We start from the raw sequence: 7,945 nt of genomic DNA, 5'->3' as shown, positions 1-7,945 counted from the left end.
AATAGAGTAAACACCCGTAAGGCCCTTTAAAACAAAGTATATATATACTGCTGCTACTCTCCCAAGTGAACCCTCTAAAATTGGTGATTCTGCGAAATGATGCAATGATAGCTTGCTGTCCCCAAAAATCAAAACAAACACAAAAAATAAAATTTAAAACTTAAAAAATGTATATACTCAGAAACAAACAATTCTTACCTTACAGAATGTCGCTGCCCTGTGGACAAACTGGAACTCTGCGCTCCGACTCTGCTCCCAGTCATCTGCGATATCTTCAAACTCCCAGCTTCTTTCTCGCTCTTTAAGGAATTAAAAAGAAATAAGCACCTTGCTCCCGACTCACCTAACTCCCTCGGTCACCAAACTCTCACTACAGCACTCAAATGCACCCACATTCTTCACTCAGTGCAAACAAAGTCTGCACTGTATACTGTGAATCAAGCCTCTGAAAAATTGCCTAATGTAATTAACAAATTAACAAGCTCCAGCTGAAAGTAGCTGTAAGTAGAACCTTTATTTAAAGCTGATTGAAAACTCACCTTCTTCTAAAGCCAAACAGCAACTTTTAAGTGAAATAACTAAATAAAAGAAAAACTATACTTTAGATAAAAATGAAGCCTTAATATCCATCAGTCAACAAACTCTCACTCTAGCACTCAAACGCACCCAAATTTAGCGCTCAGTGCAAATTTAGGACAGAGATAAGGAGACATTCCTTCTCTCAAAGAATGGCGAGTCTGTGGAATTCATTACCACAGGAAATAGTTGATGCTAAAACTTTGAATATATTCAAGAGGCGGCTGGATATAGTACTTGGGGAGAATGGGATCAAAGGCTATAGGGAGAAAGCAGGATTAGGCTATTGAGTTGAATGATCAGCCATGATCGCGATGAATGGTGGAGCAGGCTCGAAGGGCCAAACGACCTCCTCCTGCTCCTATCTTCTATGTATGTATCTTTCAAAAAGGTGTCACCTACGCTTGAAGATGAGCACACTCCTCTTAGATTGAAGGGTAATGCTCGGAGAAGGAGGAAACCCTGGATGACTCGGGTTATTGAGATCATGGTCAATAGGAAGAAGGAGGCATATGGCATTCAAAGGCAGCTGGGATCAGATGGATCCCGTAAAGAGTATAGGGCGTTTCGGAGTAGAATTAAGAGATAAATCAGGAGTGCAAAAAGGGGACATGAGATTGTCTTGGCAGATAAGGCAAAGGGAAATCCAAAAAGCTTTAACAGGCACATAAAGTTTAAAGGAGTGACTAGGGAGAAGGTGGGACCTCATATGGATAAACATGGTCATCTATGTGCAGATCCATAAGGGATGGGAGAGGTCCTAAATTAATATTTATCGTCAGTATTTACTGTAAGAACGGCAGGAATGTTAAGGAAATTGGGGATATAAAATGTGGTGTCTTGAGGAGTGTACATATTACAGAGAATGCGGTGCTGGCGGTATTAACGCGCATCAAGATAGATAAATCCACGGGACCAGATGAAATGTCTCCCATGACGTTGTGGACGGCTAGCGAGGAAATTGCCCTCTCCCCGCCCCGATGCTGGGATATTAGTATCATCAACAGCGACAGGAGAGGTGCCTGAAGATTGGAGGATAGCAAATGTTGTGCCCTTGTTTAAGAAGTGCTGTCGTGATAACCCTGGGAACTACGGACCAGTTGGCATTACATCTGTAGTGGGTAAATTGTTAGAAGGTATTCTGAGGGACAGGATCTACAGGTAACTGTTAATCAGGGAACGTCATCATGGCGTTGTAAGGGGAAAGTCATGCCTCAGGAATTTGATTAAATTTGTTGAAGGGGTAACCAAGAAGGTAGAAGAGGTTAGAGCAGTCAACTACATGGATTTTAGCAAGGCCTTTGACAAGGTACCGCATGGTAGGTTCTTGCAAAAGGTTCAATTTCACGGAATCCACGGGGAGGCAGCCAATTCGATACAAAGGTAGCATTGCAAGCTAAGTCAAAGGGTGGTTATGGACGGTGGTGTTTCGAACTGGAGGCCTGTTGCCGGCGGTGTTCCTCAGGGATCGGTGCTGGATGCACTGTTATTTGTGACATATATTAATCAGTTCGAGGAGAATGCAGGAGGCATGGTTAGTACGTTTGTAGATGACACCAAGCTTGTTGCCATAGTGGATTGTGAAGAAGATTATATAAGATTGCAACGGGATCTTGACCAAATGGGCCGTTGAATGCTGAGGAAGTTAAATTTGGATAAATGTGAGGTGATGCATTGTGGTAGATCAAATCAAGACAGGACTTTCTCAATTAATGGTACGAACTTGGGGAGAGTTACAGACTAAAGAGATCTAGGGGTAGAGGTTCGTAGCTCCTTGAAGGTGGAGTCGCAGGTGGACAGCGTGGTGCAGAAGGCGGGAGGGGCTGGTTTAGCGCAGGGCTAAAGAGCTGACTTTTAAAGCAGACCAAGGCAGGCCAGCAGCACGTTTCAATTCCCGTACCAGCCTCCCCGAACAGGCGCCGGAATGTGGCGACTAGCGTCTTTTCACAGTAACTTCATTTGAAGCCTACTTGTGACAATAAGCGATTTTCTTTTCATTTCATTTCGCATACCGTCTGTGTGCGGCTCTCTGATTTTAAACTCTGACTGAAATGTTTAATGCTGATCTCGTGATCACTGTGATCTCCACCGTCATTTCCATCAACTCCTGCATGATGGCACCACAAAGAACATCTTGATATATCTCCAACCACACTCCACATTTTCTGCATTCACCAGGTGCGGCTCCCTCCTTTACAGCCGAGTCCACTTCTCCGATCCCCTTCCCACTCCATCTTCCGTTGCAATAGGAGACGATGCACCATGTTCATCCCCTTTACCTCACCCCGTGTCATGATTCTTGGCAGCAATCTCCCTTTTCTGGTGAACATAGAACATAGAAAATGCAGCACAGAACAGGCCCTTCGGCCCACAATGTTGTGCCGAACCTTTGTCCTAGATTAATCATAGATTATCATTGAATTTACAGTGCAGAAGCAGGCCATTCGGCCCTTTGAGTCTGCACCGGTTCTTGAAAAGAGCACCCTACCCAAACTCAATACCTCCACCCAACACCAAGGGCAATGTTGGACATTAAGGGCAATTTATCATTGGCCAATTCACCTAACCTGCACATCTTTGGACTGTGGGAGGAAACCGGAGCACCCGGAGGAACCCCACGCAGACACAGGGAGGACGTGCAGACTCCGCACAGACAGTTACCCAAGCCGGAATCGAACCTGGGACCCTGGAGCTGTGAAGCAATTGCGCTATCCACAATGCTACCGTGCTGCCCTTAAGAACAAATAAATCTACACTATATAATTTTACCGTAATCCATGTACCTATCCAATAGCTGCTTGAAGGTCTCTCATGTTTCTGACTCAACTAATTCCACAGGCAGTGCATTCCATGCCCCCACTCCTCTCTAGGTAAAGAAACTACCTCTGATATCCCTCCTATAGCTTCCACCTTTCATCTTAAATTTATGTCCCCTTGTAATGGTTTGTTCCACCCGGGGAAAAAGTCTCTGACTGTCTACTCTATCTATTCCCCTGATCATCTTATAAACCTCTATCAAGTCGCCCCTCGTTCTTCTCCGTTCTAATGAAGCAGCGTTTAACTTGTGCTTCCTATAATTTGGCTACTGGATTCGCTGCTCTCAATGCCGTTTCCTCTGCATTTGGGAGATAAAACGTAGACTGGGTGGCGACTTTGCAGAACAACTTCACTCAGCCCACAGACATGACCCCAGAGTTCCTGTTGCTGCGATGTTACCTCAGCACCTTGCTCTCATGCCCGCATGTGCGTTCTTGGTCTGTTGTAAGGATCCAGTGAAGCCCAATGCAAGCTGGAGGAGCAGCATCTCATCTTCCAATAAGACACGTTACAGCCCTCAGTACTCAACTTCCTTCAACAACTTTAAACTGGGAACTTTCTCCTCAATCTTAACGCCCTTTTTTAGAACACACGAATCTTTTTAATCGTATACAATGAGTCGAAATCTGGAGAGAGTCTATTCCTGGCAAATGAATCTTGGCGAATGTTCCTCAGAGAAGACTGTTAGGGATTGTTTCCAAACCGGAAGACGGTGGATTCCTGTGAATGATGATATCTGTCGATGTTCGGAGCCTGGCAATTGAGTGTTCCTGGGAGAGGGTTCCTCATGAATGACTGAACCGCGGAGCGGTGTGGCTTGGGGAATATATGGACAGTGGACAGGCTCTAGTCATCTCATAATTAAGAACTGAGCTTGTTTTATTATCCTGCGCTTGTTTTATTTTCCTATTGATCGCGGTGAATTACAATAATCTAGGTGTGGCATCTAACTCCATCTGAAATCCAATCCAGTGAACGGTCCAATCCGTGCTGTGTCCCAATAATTGGGAGTGAGGTGGGATGACAATTTCTTTTCTCTGTGTGTCTGGTCTGGGACAGCTTGTCTGTCTGCGTTATTCCTGCAAATCAGGCTAAATGAGAAATGTTCCGTTTCCCAAATGTATCTGAATTATGAATATTTTCGGACGCCTGCCATCAAGCTGACAGGGCTGCAATTCACACTTTTCCCTTCCGTTGTTTTAAGCCCTGATTACTGTTGCCAATCGCCATCTGAGTCACCAATAATTTTGCCAATTAATAATGATGCGCTTTCAAGTCGCCAGGTATCAAATTATGCCACCACAACGCTTTACCGGATATCGATCAAAGGACCACACAACTAGTTAGTCAGTTCAAGTTCAAAGATTGTTTATTTACACACAAGGATTACTTCCACATGCAACATAATACACTACAAGTTAAACACCACCTAACAAATACAATAACCTATAATTAACTTCAGGGCAACCGGTTCTATGCAGATTGAGAAGGCTTTTGTCCGGAACTTACATGGCTGGGTGGAAGACGTGGCTCTGTTTCTGCTGGGCTCAACCGTCTGGGAGCGATCGTTGTCTTGAACTTGTCTGTCTGGTCGTTATGATGCACTTGGGTTGGCATAGGCCGGATCCAAGAGAGACCGAACACATGGTTATGTCCCTTCTTATCCCTCTGGGATTTCGTGCTCTTTCCGGAGGACCTTAACTTGGACCCAATAATTCGACAGGCTTGGATCACTGCCTTCGATTTTGGCCAATAAATGGGCGGGTGCCTTGATGGCTGGGTGTGTCCTTAGCGGTCATTGACCTTGGCTTTTTGGGCTCCCTGAGTAAAGGGAGTGGCGCCGATTAGTCTGTATCTGCATCGATTACCTGAGTACAGTTCTTTTGTTCTGGGCAAATGGGCCGTTAGAATGCAAACCAGTATTCGATTGCGTCTACATATCTTGGTTACAAATACACACACAATCTCTGAGTCTGCCTGAAACCTGGGTTGGCCATAATTCCCATGGTCCTTTGCAGGTGGCCATCTGAGGTGGCTACATCCCGTCCTCTTGATCCTGAACGCGAAGGTGGTGGATCACACTGATCCCTTATCCATCCCTGCTGTGCCGGTCACCCTTGGTCGAGGACAGGTTCTACACTACTCTGTCCTATGTTTTTGACGCATTTGCCTAACATTATTATTAACACATCATAAATTCATAATTTCGAACGTGAAACGAATGTTTCACTATAAAACATTTCACTGTTACGCACAATTGAATATCTAACTAACACTATCTAAGCTACTCTCAAGCTGCTGGCAAATATCAAAAAGAACTTATGTACAATACAAGATTTCAAAATAACAGGCTCACATTGCTACTTAATCCTTCAAAGTTAGAAAGGTATACCGTCTTTACTTTTATCAGCGATTACAGTGTTTGTTGAGTTGGGTGAATTCCAAAGAAGGGGGCTCGGAGTGTATATATCGGGGAGCGGGAGGCTCCTTTTCGCCATTTGTAGAGTCTAAGTGTCTGGGTGACACTGCAGATTATTGCAATTACCAGAAGGTCCTCTACTGAAAGGGAAACCATTTGGCAATGTTTTCGCACCAAGTGTGGGTTTCAGTGTCATTCTCAAAGTGTGGTGTGGTGTCCGGGCTAGGGTTGTCATGTTGTGTGGTCGTGTTCGGGGCTGATGCGGTGTGTAGTACAGAGGCTTTAACGCGCGCAGTTGTAGGAGTCCAGCGATGATCAGAATAAAGGTCACCAGTCCTCTTTCATCTTGTCTTCTGTCTTCCGTTTTTCGTACATTCATGGGGGTGCAAGCATAATATCTGTTATTAACTTCGGTTAATATCTCGTTTATTTGTCTTTCTCTCCATAACTTCAAGTACCCATTAGAATCGTCATTTCATGTGACTCCCTCATTTTTGTTTTTGAAATATCATTTTGAGAGACAAGAAATTGCCAAAACAAAATTCTTTGTAATTGCAGAGATTCTCGAAGCTGGTTGTCGATGCGGGGAGTGGGCGGACAATTTCTCCGTCCAGTCTTTCCTTTACACCAGTGATGGCCGAGGCGCATCTTACTAGCCGAATTTTAGGGCGGCCAGTTTTATGGAGTTTCGTCGTCCCAGGGTCCAGATGTACTTTACGTGTAGCAGCATGTCTGACAACCAAGTGTGTCAAACGTGAAAATAGCAGGTGGGGAACGACCAGAGGGTCGCGGATGGTAAAGGGATGAGAATACAGACTGTGATGTGGAGATTCCGACGTTGGACTGGGGTGAGCACAGTACGAAGTCTTACAACACCAGGTTAAAGTCCAACAGGTTTGTTTCGATGTCACTAGCTTTCGGAGCGCTGCTCCTTTCTCACCTGAGGAAGGAGCAGCGCTCCAAAAGCTAGTGACATCGAAACAAACCTGTTGGACTTTAACCTGGTGTACAGACTGTGGCACAGGGCATTCTTTAAACCACAATAAAAGAGCAGATAGGGAAACCTAAGACCTGCCAAAGACAGTGAATAGTGTGAAGAACCATTCCAGAGCACTCGAAGTGACGGGAACATGAGGTGCGTGCAAGAATGGGTGGAATCCCCAGGTAGAGCGGTGATCAGTGCCGTTGCTCCACCGCCGAGCTTAACTGACCGGATGCATTTGGGGTCCTCACGCAGGGCGGGGAGTACTGCCGTTATTCTCTACCTGGGAGACCTAAACGAGCACAAATAATTTGTAACATATGTGATATCCAGCAAATGTTCTCTTAACGGCCATTGGTCAGTAAATGGCGTCGGAAGAGTAACTATGACTATATCAAGAAATTGGGTTTCAGGCCGACATTACTTAAAACTATGTAACAAGAAGAAAGAAAGAAGAAAAATAAAAAGGCGGGCAGGCTCCAGCAGAAAGTAGGACACCGTAATTCTTATGCGACGTCTTTTTCTCATCATCTGGACACCTCAGGGATTTGTATCAAAAAACGTTGCAAAATGATTACCATAACCAGAGTCTGAATTGGAATCATCACCACTTCCCGTTTGCCACATTCGTGTCTGCCGTTTTTGTGCCGTGGCCGCGTGGGCCGTCGTGGAATCCCAATCGTCATGTCTAAGCAGTTTACAAGAGTTGCCGTGGTGCCAAAAAGGGGTTCATTTGTCATGAGGTGAACGGGCGGGAGCAGTTATGCGCAAGTTCCTGTTGTCGGGTGGTTGCGGTGGCTCTGGCTGTGTCTGTGGAAGGGGGTATAGGGGGGAAAATATGTCTTGGTCGTGGTACCAGGGGCTGGAGTCATTGGGGCTGGGGAGGTTGTGCCAGTGGTCAGTGATCGTGGTCAATTCGGGGAGGCTGGCGCTGTCGTCGGAGTCAAGCTCAAGGTGGAAGGTCGTATCTGTGGGCGGAGACAAGGTCTGGTCTGTGGGCGTAGACGTGCTATCAGGGCTGGGTGAGGGTTGGATTAGGTTGTCGATGGGCGGGGTGGAATCGCCTGCTATTGCTAGGGAGATGTGCTGTGAGTGGCTACATTGCGTTCCATATGCTTTGAACTGGTTGATCTGGAACCAACCAGTTATAC

The sequence above is a fragment of the Scyliorhinus torazame genome, chromosome 26, assembly GCF_047496885.1.
Source record: "Scyliorhinus torazame isolate Kashiwa2021f chromosome 26, sScyTor2.1, whole genome shotgun sequence".
NCBI classification, from domain to species: Eukaryota; Metazoa; Chordata; class Chondrichthyes; order Carcharhiniformes; family Scyliorhinidae; genus Scyliorhinus; species Scyliorhinus torazame.
The sequence above is the reverse complement of the archived record's forward strand: the minus strand, read 5'-3'. Positions refer to the sequence as shown.